General features: G+C 44.3%; 36 non-coding genes across 36 annotated transcripts; all 36 read right to left on the minus strand.

The window, feature by feature from the left end:
* Positions 1-216: 216 nt before the first annotated feature.
* On the minus strand, positions 217-288 carry TRNAA-UGC (transfer RNA alanine (anticodon UGC)). The gene has a single exon. It is a non-coding gene; the product is annotated as a tRNA-Ala (tRNA).
* Positions 289-1,008: 720 nt separating this feature from the next.
* Positions 1,009-1,080, minus strand: TRNAA-CGC (transfer RNA alanine (anticodon CGC)). The gene has a single exon. It is a non-coding gene; the product is annotated as a tRNA-Ala (tRNA).
* Positions 1,081-1,394: 314 nt separating this feature from the next.
* Positions 1,395-1,466, minus strand: TRNAA-UGC (transfer RNA alanine (anticodon UGC)). The gene has a single exon. It is a non-coding gene; the product is annotated as a tRNA-Ala (tRNA).
* Positions 1,467-2,186: 720 nt separating this feature from the next.
* On the minus strand, positions 2,187-2,258 carry TRNAA-UGC (transfer RNA alanine (anticodon UGC)). Its single transcript has one exon. It is a non-coding gene; the product is annotated as a tRNA-Ala (tRNA).
* A 314-nt stretch (positions 2,259-2,572) lies between these two features.
* TRNAA-UGC (transfer RNA alanine (anticodon UGC)) lies at positions 2,573-2,644 on the minus strand. The gene has a single exon. It is a non-coding gene; the product is annotated as a tRNA-Ala (tRNA).
* Positions 2,645-3,364: 720 nt separating this feature from the next.
* Positions 3,365-3,436, minus strand: TRNAA-CGC (transfer RNA alanine (anticodon CGC)). The gene has a single exon. It is a non-coding gene; the product is annotated as a tRNA-Ala (tRNA).
* A 314-nt stretch (positions 3,437-3,750) lies between these two features.
* Positions 3,751-3,822, minus strand: TRNAA-CGC (transfer RNA alanine (anticodon CGC)). Its single transcript has one exon. It is a non-coding gene; the product is annotated as a tRNA-Ala (tRNA).
* Positions 3,823-4,136: 314 nt separating this feature from the next.
* On the minus strand, positions 4,137-4,208 carry TRNAA-UGC (transfer RNA alanine (anticodon UGC)). Its single transcript has one exon. It is a non-coding gene; the product is annotated as a tRNA-Ala (tRNA).
* Positions 4,209-4,928: 720 nt separating this feature from the next.
* TRNAA-CGC (transfer RNA alanine (anticodon CGC)) lies at positions 4,929-5,000 on the minus strand. Its single transcript has one exon. It is a non-coding gene; the product is annotated as a tRNA-Ala (tRNA).
* A 314-nt stretch (positions 5,001-5,314) lies between these two features.
* Positions 5,315-5,386, minus strand: TRNAA-UGC (transfer RNA alanine (anticodon UGC)). Its single transcript has one exon. It is a non-coding gene; the product is annotated as a tRNA-Ala (tRNA).
* A 314-nt stretch (positions 5,387-5,700) lies between these two features.
* On the minus strand, positions 5,701-5,772 carry TRNAA-CGC (transfer RNA alanine (anticodon CGC)). The gene has a single exon. It is a non-coding gene; the product is annotated as a tRNA-Ala (tRNA).
* Positions 5,773-6,086: 314 nt separating this feature from the next.
* TRNAA-UGC (transfer RNA alanine (anticodon UGC)) lies at positions 6,087-6,158 on the minus strand. Its single transcript has one exon. It is a non-coding gene; the product is annotated as a tRNA-Ala (tRNA).
* A 689-nt stretch (positions 6,159-6,847) lies between these two features.
* Positions 6,848-6,919, minus strand: TRNAA-UGC (transfer RNA alanine (anticodon UGC)). Its single transcript has one exon. It is a non-coding gene; the product is annotated as a tRNA-Ala (tRNA).
* A 720-nt stretch (positions 6,920-7,639) lies between these two features.
* Positions 7,640-7,711, minus strand: TRNAA-UGC (transfer RNA alanine (anticodon UGC)). Its single transcript has one exon. It is a non-coding gene; the product is annotated as a tRNA-Ala (tRNA).
* Positions 7,712-8,025: 314 nt separating this feature from the next.
* On the minus strand, positions 8,026-8,097 carry TRNAA-UGC (transfer RNA alanine (anticodon UGC)). Its single transcript has one exon. It is a non-coding gene; the product is annotated as a tRNA-Ala (tRNA).
* Positions 8,098-8,805: 708 nt separating this feature from the next.
* TRNAA-UGC (transfer RNA alanine (anticodon UGC)) lies at positions 8,806-8,877 on the minus strand. Its single transcript has one exon. It is a non-coding gene; the product is annotated as a tRNA-Ala (tRNA).
* Positions 8,878-9,566: 689 nt separating this feature from the next.
* Positions 9,567-9,638, minus strand: TRNAA-UGC (transfer RNA alanine (anticodon UGC)). The gene has a single exon. It is a non-coding gene; the product is annotated as a tRNA-Ala (tRNA).
* Positions 9,639-10,358: 720 nt separating this feature from the next.
* Positions 10,359-10,430, minus strand: TRNAA-UGC (transfer RNA alanine (anticodon UGC)). The gene has a single exon. It is a non-coding gene; the product is annotated as a tRNA-Ala (tRNA).
* Positions 10,431-10,744: 314 nt separating this feature from the next.
* On the minus strand, positions 10,745-10,816 carry TRNAA-UGC (transfer RNA alanine (anticodon UGC)). The gene has a single exon. It is a non-coding gene; the product is annotated as a tRNA-Ala (tRNA).
* A 708-nt stretch (positions 10,817-11,524) lies between these two features.
* Positions 11,525-11,596, minus strand: TRNAA-UGC (transfer RNA alanine (anticodon UGC)). Its single transcript has one exon. It is a non-coding gene; the product is annotated as a tRNA-Ala (tRNA).
* A 314-nt stretch (positions 11,597-11,910) lies between these two features.
* On the minus strand, positions 11,911-11,982 carry TRNAA-UGC (transfer RNA alanine (anticodon UGC)). The gene has a single exon. It is a non-coding gene; the product is annotated as a tRNA-Ala (tRNA).
* Positions 11,983-12,690: 708 nt separating this feature from the next.
* Positions 12,691-12,762, minus strand: TRNAA-UGC (transfer RNA alanine (anticodon UGC)). Its single transcript has one exon. It is a non-coding gene; the product is annotated as a tRNA-Ala (tRNA).
* A 720-nt stretch (positions 12,763-13,482) lies between these two features.
* TRNAA-UGC (transfer RNA alanine (anticodon UGC)) lies at positions 13,483-13,554 on the minus strand. Its single transcript has one exon. It is a non-coding gene; the product is annotated as a tRNA-Ala (tRNA).
* Positions 13,555-13,879: 325 nt separating this feature from the next.
* Positions 13,880-13,951, minus strand: TRNAA-UGC (transfer RNA alanine (anticodon UGC)). The gene has a single exon. It is a non-coding gene; the product is annotated as a tRNA-Ala (tRNA).
* A 720-nt stretch (positions 13,952-14,671) lies between these two features.
* TRNAA-CGC (transfer RNA alanine (anticodon CGC)) lies at positions 14,672-14,743 on the minus strand. Its single transcript has one exon. It is a non-coding gene; the product is annotated as a tRNA-Ala (tRNA).
* A 314-nt stretch (positions 14,744-15,057) lies between these two features.
* Positions 15,058-15,129, minus strand: TRNAA-UGC (transfer RNA alanine (anticodon UGC)). The gene has a single exon. It is a non-coding gene; the product is annotated as a tRNA-Ala (tRNA).
* Positions 15,130-15,837: 708 nt separating this feature from the next.
* On the minus strand, positions 15,838-15,909 carry TRNAA-CGC (transfer RNA alanine (anticodon CGC)). Its single transcript has one exon. It is a non-coding gene; the product is annotated as a tRNA-Ala (tRNA).
* A 304-nt stretch (positions 15,910-16,213) lies between these two features.
* On the minus strand, positions 16,214-16,285 carry TRNAA-UGC (transfer RNA alanine (anticodon UGC)). The gene has a single exon. It is a non-coding gene; the product is annotated as a tRNA-Ala (tRNA).
* Positions 16,286-17,315: 1,030 nt separating this feature from the next.
* TRNAA-CGC (transfer RNA alanine (anticodon CGC)) lies at positions 17,316-17,387 on the minus strand. Its single transcript has one exon. It is a non-coding gene; the product is annotated as a tRNA-Ala (tRNA).
* Positions 17,388-17,701: 314 nt separating this feature from the next.
* On the minus strand, positions 17,702-17,773 carry TRNAA-UGC (transfer RNA alanine (anticodon UGC)). Its single transcript has one exon. It is a non-coding gene; the product is annotated as a tRNA-Ala (tRNA).
* A 708-nt stretch (positions 17,774-18,481) lies between these two features.
* Positions 18,482-18,553, minus strand: TRNAA-CGC (transfer RNA alanine (anticodon CGC)). The gene has a single exon. It is a non-coding gene; the product is annotated as a tRNA-Ala (tRNA).
* Positions 18,554-18,867: 314 nt separating this feature from the next.
* TRNAA-UGC (transfer RNA alanine (anticodon UGC)) lies at positions 18,868-18,939 on the minus strand. The gene has a single exon. It is a non-coding gene; the product is annotated as a tRNA-Ala (tRNA).
* A 708-nt stretch (positions 18,940-19,647) lies between these two features.
* Positions 19,648-19,719, minus strand: TRNAA-CGC (transfer RNA alanine (anticodon CGC)). The gene has a single exon. It is a non-coding gene; the product is annotated as a tRNA-Ala (tRNA).
* Positions 19,720-20,033: 314 nt separating this feature from the next.
* On the minus strand, positions 20,034-20,105 carry TRNAA-UGC (transfer RNA alanine (anticodon UGC)). The gene has a single exon. It is a non-coding gene; the product is annotated as a tRNA-Ala (tRNA).
* Positions 20,106-22,259: 2,154 nt separating this feature from the next.
* TRNAA-CGC (transfer RNA alanine (anticodon CGC)) lies at positions 22,260-22,331 on the minus strand. Its single transcript has one exon. It is a non-coding gene; the product is annotated as a tRNA-Ala (tRNA).
* A 314-nt stretch (positions 22,332-22,645) lies between these two features.
* Positions 22,646-22,717, minus strand: TRNAA-UGC (transfer RNA alanine (anticodon UGC)). Its single transcript has one exon. It is a non-coding gene; the product is annotated as a tRNA-Ala (tRNA).
* Between the last annotated feature and the right edge of the window lie 568 nt (positions 22,718-23,285).

Raw genomic sequence — 23,285 nt, forward strand, 5'->3', positions numbered from 1 at the left:
GATCATTTTTAAAATTTTTCAGTAAATCCGCATTTGGCTAAGGGCCAATTTTTTTCCCACAAAATAGGTGGAACCTTTCATTTCACGAACAATAAGAGTTTGCATTAAAGTCAGAATTGTTGACACCTCACTAAGCATCTGCAGCAGGAAACATTGGCGCTTCCGGTATGGGATCCAGTAGCGGAAGGGGGCTCTAGCAGTTTGTAGAAGAAAAGCTGGAGATGCCAGGGATTGAACCTGGGGCCTCATACATGCAAAGCATGCGCTCTACCACTGAGCTACATCCCCTTTGACGTTCGCTATGGAGATGCACAATGAGTAGATTCGTACGGCACACCACTTTTCAGAATCTACCTGCTGTCATTGAGTACCTGGTAAATGGCAAGTTCTATCAATGGTACAGGTTTCTCTGCCTGAAATTATGTTAAAGCTTGATAAGATCCTCTAAAAACTTGGCTTCTCAAGCAGGTTGCTTAAGGGGTAATATTGGATGTTAAACTCTCATTCATGCCAATCATTCATTTCCTAACCTCTTCTTGTCATCTTTATCTCCTCCATCACTTCCTGACTCTTGATGCTGCTTAATTGCTTGCAAAGGCCTGGATTAAATCCTGCATTGAATCTTAAATCATCCTCCTGTGTGGCCTAAAAGAAAAAGTCTGGTACACACCATGCAATTTCCCATCAGACAGATGGGTCGATAGATAATCTTCGACAGATCCGATCGGATTTCCGATCGATTTTCTGATCACTTCAATGCAAATCAATCAGAAAAACGATCGGAAATCAGATCGGACCTGATCTATTCGACCCATCTATCTGGCGGGAAATTGCATAGTGTGTACGAGGCTGAAGTGCATTTTATTGGCTCTATTCCAAGGTGCATAGCGTTTGCATGAAAGTCAGAAATATTGACACCTCACTAAGCATCTGTAACAGGAAACATTGGCGCTTCCGGTATGGGATCCATTAGCGCAAGGGGGACTTTGCAGTTTGTAGAAGAAAAGCTGGAGATGCCGGGGATTGAACCCGGGGCCTCATACATGCGAAGCATGCGCTCTACCTCTGAGCTACATCCCCCGATGCTGTCAGCAGCATCGTGGTACCTCAGCAGGCCTTTATCTCCTACAGCAGAAAATGGTAATTAGCAGCTGTTTAAGTTGGAAAGTGATGTTACGGATCATTTTTAAAATTTTTCAGTAAATCCGCATTTGGCTAAGGGCCAATTTTTTCCCCACAAAATAGGTGGAACCTTTCATTTCACGAACAATAAGAGTTTGCATTAAAGTCAGAATTGTTGACACCTCACTAAGCATCTGCAGCAGGAAACATTGGCGCTTCCGGTATGGGATCCAGTAGCGGAAGGGGGCTCTAGCAGTTTGTAGAAGAAAAGCTGGAGATGCCAGGGATTGAACCCGGGGCCTCATACATGCAAAGCATGCGCTCTACCACTGAGCTACATCCCCTTTGACGTTCGCTATGGAGATGCACAATGAGTAGATTCGTACGGCACACCACTTTTCAGAATCTACCTGCTGTCATTGAGTACCTGGTAAATGGCAAGTTCTATCAATGGTACAGGTTTCTCTGCCTGAAATTATGTTAAAGCTTGATAAGATCCTCTAAAAACTTGGCTTCTCAAGCAGGTTGCTTAAGGGGTAATATTGGATGTTAAACTCTCATTCATGCCAATCATTCATTTCCTAACCTCTTCTTGTCATCTTTATCTCCTCCATCACTTCCTGACTCTTGATGCTGCTTAATTGCTTGCAAAGGCCTGGATTAAATCCTGCATTGAATCTTAAATCATCCTCCTGTGTGGCCTAAAAGAAAAAGTCTGGTACACACCATGCAATTTCCCATCAGACAGATGGGTCGATAGATAATCTTCGACAGATCCGATCGGATTTCCGATCGATTTTCTGATCACTTCAATGCAAATCAATCAGAAAAACGATCGGAAATCAGATCGGACCTGATCTATTCGACCCATCTATCTGGCGGGAAATTGCATAGTGTGTACGAGGCTGAAGTGCATTTTATTGGCTCTATTCCAAGGTGCATAGCGTTTGCATGAAAGTCAGAAATATTGACACCTCACTAAGCATCTGTAACAGGAAACATTGGCGCTTCCGGTATGGGATCCATTAGCGCAAGGGGGACTTTGCAGTTTGTAGAAGAAAAGCTGGAGATGCCGGGGATTGAACCCGGGGCCTCATACATGCAAAGCATGCGCTCTACCTCTGAGCTACATCCCCCAATGCTGTCAGCAGCATCGTGGTACCTCAGCAGGCCTTTATCTCCTACAGCAGAAAATGGTAATTAGCAGCTGTTTAAGTGTGAAAGTGATGTTACGGATCATTTTTAAAATTTTTCAGTAAATCCGCATTTGGCTAAGGGCCAATTTTTTTCCCACAAAATAGGTGGAACCTTTCATTTCACGAACAATAAGAGTTTGCATTAAAGTCAGAATTGTTGACACCTCACTAAGCATCTGCAGCAGGAAACATTGGCGCTTCCGGTATGGGATCCAGTAGTGGAAGGGGGCCTTAGCAGTTTGTAGAAGAAAAGCTGGAGATGCCAGGGATTGAACCCGGGGCCTCATACATGCAAAGCATGCGCTCTACCACTGAGCTACATCCCCTTTGACGTTCAGTATGGAGATGCACAATGAGTAGATTCGTACGGCACACCACTTTTCAGAATCTACCTGCTGTCATTGAGTACCTGGTAAATGGCAAGTTCTATCAATGGTACAGGTTTCTCTGCCTGAAATTATGTTAAAGCTTGATAAGATCCTCTAAAAACTTGGCTTCTCAAGCAGGTTGCTTAAGGGGTAATATTGGATGTTAAACTCTCATTCATGCCAATCATTCATTTCCTAACCTCTTCTTGTCATCTTTATCTCCTCCATCACTTCCTGACTCTTGATGCTGCTTAATTGCTTGCAAAGGCCTGGATTAAATCCTGCATTGAATCTTAAATCATCCTCCTTTGTGGCCTAAAAGAAAAAGTCTGGTACACACCATGCAATTTCCCATCAGACAGATGGGTCGATAGATAATCTTCGACAGATCCGATCGGATTTCCGATCGATTTTCTGATCACTTCAATGCAAATCGATCAGAAAAACGATCGGAAATCAGATCGGACCTGATCTATTCGACCCATCTATCTGGCGGGAAATTGCATAGTGTGTACGAGGCTGAAGTGCATTTTATTGGCTCTATTCCAAGGTGCATAGCGTTTGCATGAAAGTCAGAAATATTGACACCTCACTAAGCATCTGTAACAGGAAACATTGGTCCTTCCGGTATGGGATCCATTAGCGCAAGGGGGACTTTGCAGTTTGTAGAAGAAAAGCTGGAGATGCTGGGGATTGAACCCGGGGCCTCATACATGCGAAGCATGCGCTCTACCTCTGAGCTACATCCCCCAATGCTGTCATCAGCGTCGTGGTACCTCAGCAGGCCTTTATCTCCTACAGCAGAAAATGGTAATTAGCAGCTGTTTAAGTTGGAAAGTGATGCTACGGATCATTTTTAAAATTTTTCAGTAAATCCGCATTTGGCTAAGGGCCAATTTTTTTCCCACAAAATAGGTGGAACCTTTCATTTCACGAACAATAAGAGTTTGCATTAAAGTCAGAATTGTTGACACCTCACTAAGCATCTGCAGCAGGAAACATTGGCGCTTCCGGTATGGGATCCAGTAGCGGAAGGGGGCCTTAGCAGTTTGTAGAAGAAAAGCTGGAGATGCCGGGGATTGAACCCGGGGCCTCATACATGCGAAGCATGCGCTCTACCTCTGAGCTACATCCCCCGATGCTGTCAGCAGCATCGTGTTACCTCAGCAGGCCTTTATCTCCTACAGCAGAAAATGGTAATTAGCAGCTGTTTAAGTTGGAAAGTGATGTTACGGATCATTTTTAAAATTTTTCAGTAAATCCGCATTTGGCTAAGGGCCAATTTTTTTCCCACAAAATAGGTGGAACCTTTCATTTCACGAACAATAAGAGTTTGCATTAAAGTCAGAATTGTTGACACCTCACTAAGCATCTGCAGCAGGAAACATTGGCGCTTCCGGTATGGGATCCAGTAGCGGAAGGGGGCTCTAGCAGTTTGTAGAAGAAAAGCTGGAGATGCCAGGGATTGAACCCAGGGCCTCATACATGCAAAGCATGCGCTCTACCACTGAGCTACATCCCCTTTGACGTTCGCTATGGAGATGCACAATGAGTAGATTCGTACGGCACACCACTTTTCAGAATCTACCTGCTGTCATTGAGTACCTGGTAAATGGCAAGTTCTATCAATGGTACAGGTTTCTCTGCCTGAAATTATGTTAAAGCTTGATAAGATCCTCTAAAAACTTGGCTTCTCAAGCAGGTTGCTTAAGGGGTAATATTGGATGTTAAACTCTCATTCATGCCAATCATTCATTTCCTAACCTCTTCTTGTCATCTTTATCTCCTCCGTCACTTCCTGACTCTTGATGCTGCTTAATTGCTTGCAAAGGCCTGGATTAAATCCTGCATTGAATCTTAAATCATCCTCCTGTGTGGCCTAAAAGAAAAAGTCTGGTACACACCATGCAATTTCCCATCAGACAGATGGGTCGATAGATAATCTTCGACAGATCCGATCGGATTTCCGATCGATTTTCTGATCACTTCAATGCAAATCGATCAGAAAAACGATCGGAAATCAGATCGGACCTGATCTATTCGACCCATCTATCTGGCGGGAAATTGCATAGTGTGTACGAGGCTGAAGTGCATTTTATTGGCTCTATTCCAAGGTGCATAGCGTTTGCATGAAAGTCAGAAATATTGACACCTCACTAAGCATCTGTAACAGGAAACATTGGCGCTTCCGGTATGGGATCCATTAGCGCAAGGGGGACTTTGCAGTTTGTAGAAGAAAAGCTGGAGATGCCGGGGATTGAACCCAGGGCCTCATACATGCGAAGCATGCGCTCTACCTCTGAGCTACATCCCCCGATGCTGTCAGCAGCATCGTGTTACCTCAGCAGGCCTTTATCTCCTACAGCAGAAAATGGTAATTAGCAGCTGTTTAAGTTGGAAAGTGATGTTACGGATCATTTTTAAAATTTTTCAGTAAATCCGCATTTGGCTAAGGGCCAATTTTTTTCCCACAAAATAGGTGGAACCTTTCATTTCACGAACAATAAGAGTTTGCATTAAAGTCAGAATTGTTGACACCTCACTAAGCATCTGCAGCAGGAAACATTGGCGCTTCCGGTATGGGATCCAGTAGCGGAAGGGGGCCTTAGCAGTTTGTAGAAGAAAAGCTGGAGATGCCGGGGATTGAACCCGGGGCCTCATACATGCAAAGCATGCGCTCTACCACTGAGCTACATCCCCCAATGCTGTCAGCAGCATCGTTGTACCTCAGCAGGCCTTTATCTCCTACAGCAGAAAATGGTAATTAGCAGCTGTTTAAGTTGGAAAGTGATGTTACGGATCATTTTTAAAATTTTTCAGTAAATCCGCATTTGGCTAAGGGCCAATTTTTTTCCCACAAAATTGGTGGAACCTTTCATTTCACGAACAATAAGAGTTTGCATTAAAGTCAGAATTGTTGACACCTCACTAAGCATCTGCAGCAGGAAACATTGGCGCTTCCGGTATGGGATCCAGTAGCGGAAGGGGGCCTTAGCAGTTTGTAGAAGAAAAGCTGGAGATGCCGGGGATTGAACCCGGGGCCTCATACATGCGAAGCATGCGCTCTACCTCTGAGCTACATCCCCCGATGCTGTCAGCAGCATCGTGTTACCTCAGCAGGCCTTTATCTCCTACAGCAGAAAATGGTAATTAGCAGCTGTTTAAGTTGGAAAGTGATGTTACGGATCATTTTTAAAATTTTTCAGTAAATCCGCATTTGGCTAAGGGCCAATTTTTTTCCCACAAAATAGGTGGAACCTTTCATTTCACGAACAATAAGAGTTTGCATTAAAGTCAGAATTGTTGACACCTCACTAAGCATCTGCAGCAGGAAACATTGGCGCTTCCGGTATGGGATCCAGTAGCGGAAGGGGGCCTTAGCAGTTTGTAGAAGAAAAGCTGGAGATGCCGGGGATTGAACCCGGGGCCTCATACATGCAAAGCATGCGCTCTACCACTGAGCTACATCCCCCAATGCTGTCAGCAGCATCGTTGTACCTCAGCAGGCCTTTATCTCCTACAGCAGAAAATGGTAATTAGCAGCTGTTTAAGTTGGAAAGTGATGTTACGGATCATTTTTAAAATTTTTCAGTAAATCCGCATTTGGCTAAGGGCCAATTTTTTTCCCACAAAATAGGTGGAAGCTTTCATTTCACGAACAATAAGAGTTTGCATTAAAGTCGGAATTGTTGACACCTCACTAAGCATCTGCAGCAGGAAACATTGGCGCTTCCGGTATGGGATCCAGTAGCGGAAGGGGGCCTTAGCAGTTTGTAGAAGAAAAGCTGGAGATGCCGGGGATTGAACCCGGGGCCTCATACATGCTCTACCACTGAGCTACATCCCCCAATGCTGTCAGCAGCATCGTTGTACCTCAGCAGGCCTTTATCTCCTACAGCAGAAAATGGTAATTAGCAGCTGTTTAAGTTGGAAAGTGATGTTACGGATCATTTTTAAAATTTTTCAGTAAATCCGCATTTGGCTAAGGGCCAATTTTTTTCCCACAAAATAGGTGGAACCTTTCATTTCACGAACAATAAGAGTTTGCATTAAAGTCAGAATTGTTGACACCTCACTAAGCATCTGCAGCAGGAAACATTGGCGCTTCCGGTATGGGATCCAGTAGCGGAAGGGGGCTCTAGCAGTTTGTAGAAGAAAAGCTGGAGATGCCGGGGATTGAACCCGGGGCCTCATACATGCAAAGCATGCGCTCTACCACTGAGCTACATCCCCTTTGACGTTTGCTATGGAGATGCACAATGAGTAGATTCGTACGGCACACCACTTTTCAGAATCTACCTGCTGTCATTGAGTACCTGGTAAATGGCAAGTTCTATCAATGGTACAGGTTTCTCTGCCTGAAATTATGTTAAAGCTTGATAAGATCCTCTAAAAACTTGGCTTCTCAAGCAGGTTGCTTAAGGGGTAATATTGGATGTTAAACTCTCATTCATGCCAATCATTCATTTCCTAACCTCTTCTTGTCATCTTTATCTCCTCCATCACTTCCTGACTCTTGATGCTGCTTAATTGCTTCCAAAGGCCTGGATTAAATCCTGCATTGAATCTTAAATCATCCTCCTGTGTGGCCTAAAAGAAAAAGTCTGGTACACACCATGCAATTTCCCATCAGACAGATGGGTCGATAGATAATCTTCGACAGATCCGATCGGATTTCCGATCGATTTTCTGATCACTTCAATGCAAATCGATCAGAAAAACGATCGGAAATCAGATCGGACCTGATCTATTCGACCCATCTATCTGGCGGGAAATTGCATAGTGTGTACGAGGCTGAAGTGCATTTTATTGGCTCTATTCCAAGGTGCATAGCGTTTGCATGAAAGTCAGAAATATTGACACCTCACTAAGCATCTGTAACAGGAAACATTGGCGCTTCCGGTATGGGATCCATTAGCGCAAGGGGGACTTTGCAGTTTGTAGAAGAAAAGCTGGAGATGCCAGGGATTGAACCCGGGGCCTCATACATGCAAAGCATGCGCTCTACCTCTGAGCTACATCCCCCAATGCTGTCAGCAGCATCGTTGTACCTCAGCAGGCCTTTATCTCCTACAGCAGAAAATGGTAATTAGCAGCTGTTTAAGTTGGAAAGTGATGTTACGGATCATTTTTAAAATTTTTCAGTAAATCCGCATTTGGCTAAGGGCCAATTTTTTTCCCACAAAATAGGTGGAACCTTTCATTTCACGAACAATAAGAGTTTGCATTAAAGTCAGAATTGTTGACACCTCACTAAGCATCTGCAGCAGGAAACATTGGCGCTTCCGGTATGGGATCCAGTAGCGGAAGGGGGCCTTAGCAGTTTGTAGAAGAAAAGCTGGAGATGCCAGGGATTGAACCCGGGGCCTCATACATGCAAAGCATGCGCTCTACCACTGAGCTACATCCCCTTTGACGTTCGCTATGGAGATGCACAATGAGTAGATTCGTACGGCACACCACTTTTCAGAATCTACCTGCTGTCATTGAGTACCTGGTAAATGGCAAGTTCTATCAATGGTACAGGTTTCTCTGCCTGAAATTATGTTAAAGCTTGATAAGATCCTCTAAAAACTTGGCTTCTCAAGCAGGTTGCTTAAGGGGTAATGTTGGATGTTAAACTCTCATTCATGCCAATCATTCATTTCCTAACCTCTTCTTGTCATCTTTATCTCCTCCATCACTTCCTGACTCTTGATGCTGCTTAATTGCTTGCAAAGGCCTGGATTAAATCCTGCATTGAATCTTAAATCATCCTCCTGTGTGGCCTAAAAGAAAAAGTCTGGTACACACCATGCAATTTCCCATCAGACAGATGGGTCGATAGATAATCTTCGACAGATCCGATCGGATTTCCGATCGATTTTCTGATCACTTCAATGCAAATCGATCAGAAAAACGATCGGAAATGATCTATTCGACCCATCTATCTGGCGGGAAATTGCATAGTGTGTACGAGGCTGAAGTGCATTTTATTGGCTCTATTCCAAGGTGCATAGCGTTTGCATGAAAGTCAGAAATATTGACACCTCACTAAGCATCTGTAACAGGAAACATTGGCGCTTCCGGTATGGGATCCATTAGCGCAAGGGGGACTTTGCAGTTTGTAGAAGAAAAGCTGGAGATGCCGGGGATTGAACCCGGGGCCTCATACATGCAAAGCATGCGCTCTACCTCTGAGCTACATCCCCCAATGCTGTCAGCAGCATCGTGGTACCTCAGCAGGCCTTTATCTCCTACAGCAGAAAATGGTAATTAGCAGCTGTTTAAGTTGGAAAGTGATGTTACGGATCATTTTTAAAATTTTTCAGTAAATCCGCATTTGGCTAAGGGCCAATTTTTTTCCCACAAAATAGGTGGAACCTTTCATTTCACGAACAATAAGAGTTTGCATTAAAGTCAGAATTGTTGACACCTCACTAAGCATCTGCAGCAGGAAACATTGGCGCTTCCGGTATGGGATCCAGTAGCGGAAGGGGGCCTTAGCAGTTTGTAGAAGAAAAGCTGGAGATGCCGGGGATTGAACCCGGGGCCTCATACATGCTCTACCACTGAGCTACATCCCCCAATGCTGTCAGCAGCATCGTTGTACCTCAGCAGGCCTTTATCTCCTACAGCAGAAAATGGTAATTAGCAGCTGTTTAAGTTGGAAAGTGATGTTACGGATCATTTTTAAAATTTTTCAGTAAATCCGCATTTGGCTAAGGGCCAATTTTTTTCCCACAAAATAGGTGGAACCTTTCATTTCACGAACAATAAGAGTTTGCATTAAAGTCAGAATTGTTGACACCTCACTAAGCATCTGCAGCAGGAAACATTGGCGCTTCCGGTATGGGATCCAGTAGCGGAAGGGGGCTCTAGCAGTTTGTAGAAGAAAAGCTGGAGATGCCAGGGATTGAACCCAGGGCCTCATACATGCAAAGCATGCGCTCTACCACTGAGCTACATCCCCTTTGACGTTTGCTATGGAGATGCACAATGAGTAGATTCGTACGGCACACCACTTTTCAGAATCTACCTGCTGTCATTGAGTACCTGGTAAATGGCAAGTTCTATCAATGGTACAGGTTTCTCTGCCTGAAATTATGTTAAAGCTTGATATGATCCTCTAAAAACTTGGCTTCTCAAGCAGGTTGCTTAAGGGGTAATGTTGGATGTTAAACTCTCATTCATGCCAATCATTCATTTCCTAACCTCTTCTTGTCATCTTTATCTCCTCCATCACTTCCTGACTCTTGATGCTGCTTAATTGCTTGCAAAGGCCTGGATTAAATCCTGCATTGAATCTTAAATCATCCTCCTGTGTGGCCTAAAAGAAAAAGTCTGGTACACACCATGCAATTTCCCATCAGACAGATGGGTCGATAGATAATCTTCGACAGATCCGATCGGATTTCCGATCGATTTTCTGATCACTTCAATGCAAATCGATCAGAAAAACGATCGGAAATCAGATCGGACCTGATCTATTCGACCCATCTATCTGGCGGGAAATTGCATAGTGTGTACGAGGCTGAAGTGCATTTTATTGGCTCTATTCCAAGGTGCATAGCGTTTGCATGAAAGTCAGAAATATTGACACCTCACTAAGCATCTGTAACAGGAAACATTGGCGCTTCCGGTATGGGATCCATTAGCGCAAGGGGGACTTTGCAGTTTGTAGAAGAAAAGCTGGAGATGCCAGGGATTGAACCCGGGGCCTCATACATGCAAAGCATGCGCTCTACCTCTGAGCTACATCCCCCAATGCTGTCAGCAGCATCGTTGTACCTCAGCAGGCCTTTATCTCCTACAGCAGAAAATGGTAATTAGCAGCTGTTTAAGTTGGAAAGTGATGTTACGGATCATTTTTAAAATTTTTCAGTAAATCCGCATTTGGCTAAGGGCCAATTTTTTTCCCACAAAATAGGTGGAACCTTTCATTTCACGAACAATAAGAGTTTGCATTAAAGTCAGAATTGTTGACACCTCACTAAGCATCTGCAGCAGGAAACATTGGCGCTTCCGGTATGGGATCCAGTAGCGGAAGGGGGCCTTAGCAGTTTGTAGAAGAAAAGCTGGAGATGCCAGGGATTGAACCCGGGGCCTCATACATGCAAAGCATGCGCTCTACCACTGAGCTACATCCCCTTTGACGTTCGCTATGGAGATGCACAATGAGTAGATTCGTACGGCACACCACTTTTCAGAATCTACCTGCTGTCATTGAGTACCTGGTAAATGGCAAGTTCTATCAATGGTACAGGTTTCTCTGCCTGAAATTATGTTAAAGCTTGATAAGATCCTCTAAAAACTTGGCTTCTCAAGCAGGTTGCTTAAGGGGTAATGTTGGATGTTAAACTCTCATTCATGCCAATCATTCATTTCCTAACCTCTTCTTGTCATCTTTATCTCCTCCATCACTTCCTGACTCTTGATGCTGCTTAATTGCTTGCAAAGGCCTGGATTAAATCCTGCATTGAATCTTAAATCATCCTCCTGTGTGGCCTAAAAGAAAAAGTCTGGTACACACCATGCAATTTCCCATCAGACAGATGGGTCGATAGATAATCTTCGACAGATCCGATCGGATTTCCGATCGATTTTCTGATCACTTCAATGCAAATCGATCAGAAAAACGATCGGAAATGATCTATTCGACCCATCTATCTGGCGGGAAATTGCATAGTGTGTACGAGGCTGAAGTGCATTTTATTGGCTCTATTCCAAGGTGCATAGCGTTTGCATGAAAGTCAGAAATATTGACACCTCACTAAGCATCTGTAACAGGAAACATTGGCGCTTCCGGTATGGGATCCATTAGCGCAAGGGGGACTTTGCAGTTTGTAGAAGAAAAGCTGGAGATGCCGGGGATTGAACCCGGGGCCTCATACATGCAAAGCATGCGCTCTACCTCTGAGCTACATCCCCCAATGCTGTCAGCAGCATCGTGGTACCTCAGCAGGCCTTTATCTCCTACAGCAGAAAATGGTAATTAGCAGCTGTTTAAGTTGGAAAGTGATGTTACGGATCATTTTTAAAATTTTTCAGTAAATCCGCATTTGGCTAAGGGCCAATTTTTTTCCCACAAAATAGGTGGAACCTTTCATTTCACGAACAATAAGAGTTTGCATTAAAGTCAGAATTGTTGACACCTCACTAAGCATCTGCAGCAGGAAACATTGGCGCTTCCGGTATGGGATCCAGTAGCGGAAAGGGGCCTTAGCAGTTTGTAGAAGAAAAGCTGGAGATGCCGGGGATTGAACCCGGGGCCTCATACATGCAAAGCATGCGCTCTACCACTGAGCTACATCCCCTTTGATGTTCGCTATGGAGATGCACAATGAGTAGATTCGTACGGCACACCACTTTTCAGAATCTACCTGCTGTCATTGAGTACCTGGTAAATGGCAAGTTCTATCAATGGTACAGGTTTCTCTGCCTGAAATTATGTTAAAGCTTGATATGATCCTCTAAAAACTTGGCTTCTCAAGCAGGTTGCTTAAGGGGTAATATTGGATGTTAAACTCTCATTCATGCCAATCATTCATTTCCTAACCTCTTCTTGTCATCTTTATCTCCTCCATCACTTCCTGACTCTTGATGCTGCTTAATTGCTTGCAAAGGCCTGGATTAAATCCTGCATTGAATCTTAAATCATCCTCCTGTGTGGCCTAAAAGAAAAAGTCTGGTACACACCATGCAATTTCCCATCAGACAGATGGGTCGATAGATAATCTTCGACAGATCCGATCGGATTTCCGATCGATTTTCTGATCACTTCAATGCAAATCGATCAGAAAAACGATCGGAAATGATCTATTCGACCCATCTATCTGGCGGGAAATTGCATAGTGTGTACGAGGCTGAAGTGCATTTTATTGGCTCTATTCCAAGGTGCATAGCGTTTGCATGAAAGTCAGAAATATTGACACCTCACTAAGCATCTGCAGCAGGAAACATTGGCGCTTCTGGTATGGGATCCAGTAGCGGAAGGGGGCCTTAGCAGTTTGTAGAAGAAAAGCTGGAGATGCCAGGGATTGAACCCGGGGCCTCATACATGCAAAGCATGCGCTCTACCACTGAGCTACATCCCCTTTGACGTTCGCTATGGAGATGCACAATGAGTAGATTCGTACGGCACACCACTTTTCAGAATCTACCTGCTGTCATTGAGTACCTGGTAAATGGCAAGTTCTATCAATGGTACAGGTTTCTCTGCCTGAAATTATGTTAAAGCTTGATAAGATCCTCTAAAAACTTGGCTTCTCAAGCAGGTTGCTTAAGGGGTAATATTGGATGTTAAACTCTCATTCATGCCAATCATTCATTTCCTAACCTCTTCTTGTCATCTTTATCTCCTCCATCACTTCCTGACTCTTGATGCTGCTTAATTGCTTGCAAAGGCCTGGATTAAATCCTGCATTGAATCTTAAATCATCCTCCTGTGTGGCCTAAAAGAAAAAGTCTGGTACACACCATGCAATTTCCCATCAGACAGATGGGTCGATAGATAATCTTCGACAGATCCGATCGGATTTCCGATCGACTTTCTGATCACTTCAATGCAAATCGATCAGAAAAATGATTGGAAATCAGATCGGACCTGATCTATTCGACCCATCTATCTGGCGGGAAATTGCATAGTGTGTACGAGGCTGAAGTGCATTTTATTGGCTCTATTCCAAGGTGCATAGCGTTTGCATGAAAGTCAGAAATATTGACACCTCACTAAGCATCTGTAACAGGAAACATTGGCGCTTCCGGTATGGGATCCATTAGCGCAAGGGGGACTTTGCAGTTTGTAGAAGAAAAGCTGGAGATGCCAAGGATTGAACCAAGGGCCTCATACATGCAAAGCATGCGCTCTACCTCTGAGCTACATCCCCCAATGCTGTCAGCAGCATCGTGGCAGCATCGTGGTACCTCAGCAGGCCTTTATCTCCTACAGCAGAAAATGGTAATTAGCAGCTGTTTAAGTTGGAAAGTGATGTTACGGATCATTTTTAAAATTTTTCAGTAAATCCGCATTTGGCTAAGGGCCAATTTTTTTCCCACAAAATAGGTGGAACCTTTCATTTCACGAACAATAAGAGTTTGCATTAAAGTCAGAATTGTTGACACCTCACTAAGCATCTGCAGCAGGAAACATTGGCGCTTCCGGTATGGGATCCAGTAGCGGAAGGGGGCCTTAGCAGTTTGTAGAAGAAAAGCTGGAGATGCCGGGGATTGAACCCGGGGCCTCATACATGCAAAACATGCGCTCTACCACTGAGCTACATCCCCTTTGACGTTCGCTATGGAGATGCACAATGAGTAGATTCGTACGGCACACCACTTTTCAGAATCTACCTGCTGTCATTGAGTACCTGGTAAATGGCAAGTTCTATCAATGGTACAGGTTTCTCTGCCTGAAATTATGTTAAAGCTTGATAAGATCCTCTAAAAACTTGGCTTCTCAAGCAGGTTGCTTAAGGGGTAATATTGGATGTTAAACTCTCATTCATGCCAATCATTCATTTCCTAACCTCTTCTTGTCATCTTTATCTCCTCCATCACTTCCTGACTCTTGATGCTGCTTAATTGCTTGCAAGGGCCTGGATTAAATCCTGCATTGAATCTTAAATCATCCTCCTGTGTGGCCTAAAAGAAAAAGTCTGGTACACACCATGCAATTTCCCATCAGACAGATGGGTCGATAGATAATCTTCGACAAATCCGATCGGATTTCCGATCGATTTTCTGATCACTTCAATGCAAATCGATCAGAAAAACGATCGGAAATCAGATCGGACCTGATCTATTCGACCCATCTATCTGGCGAGAAATTGCATAGTGTGTACGAGGCTGAAGTGCATTTTATTGGCTCTATTCCAAGGTGCATAGCGTTTGCATGAAAGTCAGAAATATTGACACCTCACTAAGCATCTGTAACAGGAAACATTGGCGCTTCCGGTATGGGATCCATTAGCGCAAGGGAGACTTTGCAGTTTGTAGAAGAAAAGCTGGAGATGCCAGGGATTGAACCCGGGGCCTCATACATGCGAAGCATGCGCTCTACCTCTGAGCTACATCCCCCAATGCTTTCATCAGCATCGTGGTACCTCAGCAGGCCTTTATCTCCTACAGCAGAAAATGGTAATTAGCAGCTGTTTAAGTTGGAAAGTGATGTTACGGATCATTTTTAAAATTTTTCAGTAAATCCGCATTTGGCTAAGGGCCAATTTTTTTCCCACAAAATAGGTGGAACCTTTCATTTCACGAACAATAAGAGTTTGCATTAAAGTCAGAATTGTTGACACCTCACTAAGCATCTGCAGCAGGAAACATTGGCGCTTCCGGTATGGGATCCAGTAGCGGAAGGGGGCCTTAGCAGTTTGTAGAAGAAAAGCTGGAGATGCCGGGGATTGAACCCGGGGCCTCATACATGCAAAGCATGCGCTCTACCACTGAGCTACATCCCCTTTGACGTTCACTATGGAGATGCACAATGAGTAGATTCGTACGGCACACCACTTTTCAGAATCTACCTGCTGTCATTGAGTACCTGGTAAATGGCAAGTTCTATCAATGGTACAGGTTTCTCTGCCTGAAATTATGTTAAAGCTTGATATGATCCTCTAAAAACTTGGCTTCTCAAGCAGGTTGCTTAAGGGGTAATATTGGATGTTAAACTCTCATTCATGCCAATCATTCATTTCCTAACCTCTTCTTGTCATCTTTATCTCCTCCATCACTTCCTGACTCTTGATGCTGCTTAATTGCTTGCAAAGGCCTGGATTAAATCCTGCATTGAATCTTAAATCATCCTCCTGTGTGGCCTAAAAGAAAAAGTCTGGTACACACCATGCAATTTCCCATCAGACAGATGGGTCGATAGATAATCTTCGACAGATCCGATCGGATTTCCGATCGATTTTCTGATCACTTCAATGCAAATCGATCAGAAAAACGATCGGAAATGATCTATTCGACCCATCTATCTGGCGGGAAATTGCATAGTGTGTACGAGGCTGAAGTGCATTTTATTGGCTCTATTCCAAGGTGCATAGCGTTTGCATGAAAGTCAGAAATATTGACACCTCACTAAGCATCTGTAACAGGAAACATTGGCGCTTCCGGTATGGGATCCATTAGCGCAAGGGGGACTTTGCAGTTTGTAGAAGAAAAGCTGGAGATACCAGGGATTGAACCCGGGGCCTCATACATGCGAAGCATGCGCTCTACCTCTGAGCTACATCCCCCAATGCTGTCAGCAGCGTCGTGGTACCTCAGCAGGCCTTTATCTTCTACAGCAGAAAATGGTAATTAGCAGCTGTTTAAGTTGGAAAGTGATGTTACGGATCATTTTTAAAATTTTTCAGTATGGCTAAGGGACAATTTTTTTCCCACAAAATAGGTGGAACCTTTCATTTCACGAACAATAAGAGTTTGCATTAAAGTCAGAATTGTTGACACCTCACTAAGCATCTGCAGCAGGAAACATTGGCGCTTCCGGTATGGGATCCAGTAGCGGAAAGGGGCCTTAGCAGTTTGTAGAAGAAAAGCTGGAGATGCCAGGGATTGAACCCGGGGCCTCATACATGCAAAGCATGCGCTCTACCACTGAGCTACATCCCCTTTGACGTTCGCTATGGAGATGCACAATGAGTAGATTCGTACGGCACACCCAGTGGCGTAGCTAAGGAGCTGTGGGCCCCGATGCAAGTTTTACAATGGGGCCCCCCAAGCACTCTATACATAACAATTGATACGGCGCACCAAAACCTGCCAATGGCAACCACAGTGCCAGAGGTGCAAGAAGGGGATGGGGAACAGCTGGTTTATGATTACCACTTTTCAGTGTATCTATAGAAGTGATTATTATGAGCACAGGACCAATAGAGAGCTAATACTGTAGTTGAGGGAGGGTCCTTCAGGGCCCCTCTGGCCCAAGGGCCCCGATGCGGTCGCTACCTCTGCAACCCCTATTGCTACGCCCCTGGGCACACCACTTTTCAGAATCTACCTGCTGTCATTGAGTACCTGGTAAATGGCAAGTTCTATCAATGGTACAGGTTTCTCTGCCTGAAATTATGTTAAAGCTTGATAAGATCCTCTAAAAACTTGGCTTCTCAAGCAGGTTGCTTAAGGGGTAATATTGGATGTTAAACTCTCATTCATGCCAATCATTCATTTCCTAACCTCTTCTTGTCATCTTTATCTCCTCCATCACTTCCTGACTCTTGATGCTGCTTAATTGCTTGCAAAGGCCTGGATTAAATCCTGCATTGAATCTTAAATCATCCTCCTGTGTGGCCTAAAAGAAAAAGTCTGGTACACACCATGCAATTTCCCATCAGACAGATGGGTCGATAGATAATCTTCGACAGATCCGATCGGATTTCCGATCGATTTTCTGATTACTTCAATGCAAATCGATCAGAAAAACGATCGGAAATGATCTATTCGACCCATCTATCTGGCGGGAAATTGCATAGTGTGTACGAGGCTGAAGTGCATTTTATTGGCTCTATTCCAAGGTGCATAGCGTTTGCATGAAAGTCAGAAATATTGACACCTCACTAAGCATCTGTAACAGGAAACATTGGCGCTTCCGGTATGGGATCCATTAGCGCAAGGGGGACTTTGCAGTTTGTAGAAGAAAAGCTGGAGATGCCGGGGATTGAACCCGGGGCCTCATACATGCGAAGCATGCGCTCTACCTCTGAGCTACATCCCCCAATGCTGTCAGCAGAATCGTGGTACCTCAGCAGGCCTTTATCTCCTACAGCAGAAAATGGTAATTAGCAGCTGTTTAAGTTGGAAAGTGATGTTACGGACCATTTTTAAAATTTTTCAGTAAATCCGCATTTGGCTAAGGGCCAATTTTTTTCCCACAAAATAGGTGGAACCTTTCATTTCACGAACAATAAGAGTTTGCATTAAAGTCAGAATTGTTGACACCTCACTAAGCATCTGCAGCAGGAAACATTGGCGCTTCCGGTATGGGATCCAGTAGCGGAAGGGGGCCTTAGCAGTTTGTAGAAGAAAAGCTGGAGATGCCGGGGATTGAACCCGGGGCCTCATACATGCAAAGCATGCGCTCTACCACTGAGCTACATCCCCTTTGACGTTCGCTATGGAGATGCACAATGAGTAGATTCGTACGGCACACCACTTTTCAGAATCTACCTGCTGTCATTGAGTACCTGGTAAATGGCAAGTTCTATCAATGGTACAGGTTTCTCTGCCTGAAATTATGTTAAAGCTTGATAAGATCCTCTAAAAACTTGGCTTCTCAAGCAGGTTGCTTAAGGGGTAATATTGGATGTTAAACTCTCATTCATGCCAATCATTCATTTCCTAACCTCTTCTTGTCATCTTTATCTCCTCCATCACTTCCTGACTCTTGATGCTGCTTAATTGCTTGCAAGGGCCTGGATTAAATCCTGCATTGAATCTTAAATCATCCTCCTGTGTGGCCTAAAAGAAAAAGTCTGGTACACACCATGCAATTTCCCATCAGACAGATGGGTCGATAGATAATCTTCGACAGATCCGATCGGATTTCCGATCGATTTTCTGATTACTTCAATGCAAATCGATCAGAAAAACGATCGGAAATGATCTATTCGACCCATCTATCTGGCGGGAAATTGCATAGTGTGTACGAGGCTGAAGTGCATTTTATTGGCTCTATTCCAAGGTGCATAGCGTTTGCATGAAAGTCAGAAATATTGACACCTCACTAAGCATCTGTAACAGGAAACATTGGCGCTTCCGGTATGGGATCCATTAGCGCAAGGGGGACTTTGCAGTTTGTAGAAGAAAAGCTGGAGATGCCGGGGATTGAACCCGGGGCATCATACATGCGAAGCATGCGCTCTACCTCTGAGCTACATCCCCCAATGCTGTCAGCAGAATCGTGGTACCTCAGCAGGCCTTTATCTCCTACAGCAGAAAATGGTAATTAGCAGCTGTTTAAGTTGGAAAGTGATGTTACGGACCATTTTTAAAATTTTTCAGTAAATCCGCATTTGGCTAAGGGCCAATTTTTTTCCCACAAAATAGGTGGAACCTTTCATTTCACGAACAATAAGAGTTTGCATTAAAGTCAGAATTGTTGACACCTCACTAAGCATCTGCAGCAGGAAACATTGGCGCTTCCAGTATGGGATCCAGTAGCGGAAGGGGGCCTTAGCAGTTTGTAGAAGAAAAGCTGGAGATGCCGGGGATTGAACCCGGGGCATCATACATGCAAAGCATGCGCTCTACCACTGAGCTACATCCCCTTTGACGTTCGCTATGGAGATGCACAATGAGTAGATTCGTACGGCACACCACTTTTCAGAATCTACCTGCTGTCATTGAGTACCTGGTAAATGGCAAGTTCTATCAATGGTACAGGTTTCTCTGCCTGAAATTATGTTAAAGCTTGATAAGATCCTCTAAAAACTTGGCTTCTCAAGCAGGTTGCTTAAGGGGTAATATTGGATGTTAAACTCTCATTCATGCCAATCATTCATTTCCTAACCTCTTCTTGTCATCTTTATCTCCTCCATCACTTCCTGACTCTTGATGCTGCTTAATTGCTTGCAAGGGCCTGGATTAAATCCTGCATTGAATCTTAAATCATCCTCCTGTGTGGCCTAAAAGAAAAAGTCTGGTACACACCATGCAATTTCCCATCAGACAGATGGGTCGATAGATAATCTTCGACAGATCCGATCGGATTTCCGATCGATTTTCTGATCACTTCAATGCAAATCGATCAGAAAAACGATCGGAAATTATCTATTCGACCCATCTATCTGGCGGGAAATTGCATAGTGTGTACGAGGCTGAAGTGCATTTTATTGGCTCTATTCCAAGGTGCATAGCGTTTGCATGAAAGTCAGAAATATTGACACCTCACTAAGCATCTGTAACAGGAAACATTGGCGCTTCCGGTATGGGATCCATTAGCGCAAGGGGGACTTTGCAGTTTGTAGAAGAAAAGCTGGAGATGCCGGGGATTGAACCCAGGGCCTCATACATGCGAAGCATGCGCTCTACCTCTGAGCTACTTCCCCCAATGCTGTCAGTAGAATCGTGGTACCTCAGCAGGCCTTTATCTCCTACAGCAGAAAATGGTAATTAGCAGCTGTTTAAGTTGGAAAGTGATGTTACGGATCATTTTTAAAATTTTTCAGTAAATCCGCATTTGGCTAAGGGCCAATTTTTTTCCCACAAAATAGGTGGAACCTTTCATTTCACGAACAATAAGAGTTTGCATTAAAGTCAGAATTGTTGACACCTCACTAAGCATCTGCAGCAGGAAACATTGGCGCTTCCGGTATGGGATCCAGTAGCGGAAGGGGGCCTTAGCAGTTTGTAGAAGAAAAGCTGGAGATGCCGGGGATTGAACCCGGGGCCTCATACATGCAAAGCATGCGCTCTACCACTGAGCTACATCCCCTTCGACATTTGCTATGGAGATGCACAATGAGTAGATTCGTACGGCACACCACTTTTCAGAATCTACCTGCTGTCATTGAGTACCTGGTAAATGGCAAGTTCTATCAATGGGTAAAAGGAAGAAAAAGCGGGGAATTTTGGAGTGGCACTCCCTGCAAAATGAGCTTCCGTGTATGCGTAGCAGAAAGCAGAAAAACCTCACCACATCATCTAGGTTACCTGTGTCTTGCTGCCTGGATGTGTGCTCTACGGAGAAGACAGACCACTATGCAGAGATATCACTGAAGAAAAAGAAAGGAAATCCGGGCACCTTCCATCCAATTGTCGTTTATTGCAGACCAAAGCAGACATCCATGGGTTATCACAACCAAAAAACCTCGTGTGAGTGGTCTACAGGGTGATGATCGGTGGAGGTGCGGGAGCCAGGGCACTAAGTGGATCCGGCGACGGCCGTTTCGCGTCTAAACAGACGCTTGGTCACGCTGCGTACCACTGTCAAAGGCGCACTGCAGACATCCGGTTTTACCACGGGGTGAAATCCCGCCTCTTCCGGGTGCTGTAGGCGCCTGTGTGATTGGAGAGGGAGAACGCAGGGGGCGGGCAGTCATGCCTACTGGGCTGAGACTACTGATCCCATAATGCCAAGCGGGTAAGTTCCGCCCAGCAGTCTACATATGCAGCTGTCCTGCGCACTGGGACCACAGTCCACAGCGCCCGCGCTACCAAGAGCGACGACACGCCCACCGAGTCTGTGAACTCCGTAACTAGGCGTCCGGTAACCATGGCAACAAGTGTCGTGGTTATTTTGACCAGGCTGCATCTGTTTTAGGGGAGATGTGCACTACTATCTCTCCTGTCTATATAATGGGTCCAGTATGCTTACGTTGGGAGGCATCAATCCAGCCAATCCCAAACGTCACCAGTAACGCATCTTACCCACCCCAAACGATCACCTTAAGTGTTAAAGTGACATAGTGACAATTAAAACTGGCAAATCTAAGAGACAGTTCTCACGATTACCTGGACATATCTTATGTTACAACAGTTTTAAAATCATCAAGAGAATAAACACTATTATTGCATTAAAGGGTAAGGCACTTAAAAATCATTAGTAGCTGCAAACTTAACAGGTATCCCCCCTCAAAGTAAATTAAAGATACCAGACAATTCAACAGACAAGATACTAAACAGTCCCCAAAGATGCATATATCAGGAAACCTCCCCACTTGCAGAAGATTAAGGGTCCAGCATGCAAGCTAATTCAATTTTGTCGTTTAGGCCTCCTGGGCCCAAAGCCCCAGTCTGTAAAATGATACGTGTTTCTCTTCTGAGGAGTAACAGGTCCCTGTTCCCTCCTCTAGTTGGAACCTCTACTTTCTCCAATACCGCAAAAGTTAACCCTTTACTGGACTTCCCGTGTTCATCACGCATATGTGTCACCAACTTGGTACAACTCTTTCCTGCTTTGATGGTACTCACATGCTCCCCTACCCGAGTCTTAATAGATCTTGTAGTCTGTCCAATGTAAAATTTTTTACACGGACAGAAATTTTTCTCTGCCTGAAATTATGTTAAAGCTTGATAAGATCCTCTAAAAACTTGGCTTCTCAAGCAGGTTGCTTAAGGGGTAATATTGGATGTTAAACTCTCATTCATGCCAATCATTCATTTCCTAACCTCTTCTTGTCATCTTTATCTCCTCCATCACTTCCTGACTCTTGATGCTGCTTAATTGCTTGCAAGGGCCTGGATTAAATCCTGCATTGAATCTTAAATCATCCTCCTGTGTGGCCTAAAAGAAAAAGTCTGGTACACACCATGCAATTTCCCATCAGACAGATGGGTCGATAGATAATCTTCGACAGATCCGATCGGATTTCCGATCGATTTTCTGATCACTTCAATGCAAATCGATCAGAAAAACGATCGGAAATCAGATCGGACCTGATCTATTCGACCCATCTATCTGGCGGGAAATTGCATAGTGTGTACGAGGCTGAAGTGCATTTTATTGGCTCTATTCCAAGGTGCATAGCGTTTGCATGAAAGTCAGAAATATTGACACCTCACTAAGCATCTGTAACAGGAAACATTGGCGCTTCCGGTATGGGATCCATTAGCGCAAGGGGGACTTTGCAGTTTGTAGAAGAAAAGCTGGAGATGCCGGGGATTGAACCCGGGGCCTCATACATGCGAAGCATGCGCTCTACCTCTGAGCTACATCCCCCAATGCTGTCAGCAGCATCGTGGTACCTCAGCAGGCCTTTATCTCCTACAGCAGAAAATGGTAATTAGCAGCTGTTTAAGTTGGAAAGTGATGTTACGGATCATTTTTAAAATTTTTCAGTAAATCCGCATTTGGCTAAGGGCCAATTTTTTTCCCACAAAATAGGTGGAACCTTTCATTTCACGAACAATAAGAGTTTGCATTAAAGTCAGAATTGTTGACACCTCACTAAGCATCTGCAGCAGGAAACATTGGCGCTTCCGGTATGGGATCCAGTAGCGGAAGGGGGCCTTAGCAGTTTGTAGAAGAAAAGCTGGAGATGCCGGGGATTGAACCCGGGGCCTCATACATGCAAAGCATGCGCTCTACCACTGAGCTACATCCCCTTTGACGTTCGCTATGGAGATGCACAATGAGTAGATTCGTACGGCACACCACTTTTCAGAATCTACCTGCTGTCATTGAGTACCTGGTAAATGGCAAGTTCTATCAATGGTACAGGTTTCGCTGCCTGAAATTATGTTAAAGCTTGATATGATCCTCTAAAAACTTGGCTTCTCAAGCAGGTTGCTTAAGGGGTAATATTGGATGTTAAACTCTCATTCATGCCAATCATTCATTTCCTAACCTCTTCTTGTCATCTTTATCTCCTCCATCACTTCCTGACTCTTGATGCTGCTTAATTGCTTGCAAAGGCCTGGATTAAATCCTGCATTGAATCTTAAATCATCCTCCTGTGTGGCCTAAAAGAAAAAGTCTGGTACACACCATGCAATTTCCCATCAGACAGATGGGTCGATAGATAATCTTCGACAGATCCGATCGGATTTCCGATCGATTTTCTGATCACTTCAATGCAAATCGATCAGAAAAACAATCGGAAATGATCTATTCGACCCATCTATCTGGCGGGAAATTGCATAGTGTGTACGAGGCTGAAGTGCATTTTATTGG

This window comes from Hyperolius riggenbachi, chromosome 4 (assembly GCF_040937935.1).
Source record: "Hyperolius riggenbachi isolate aHypRig1 chromosome 4, aHypRig1.pri, whole genome shotgun sequence".
In the NCBI taxonomy this organism is placed as follows: domain Eukaryota; kingdom Metazoa; phylum Chordata; class Amphibia; order Anura; family Hyperoliidae; genus Hyperolius; species Hyperolius riggenbachi.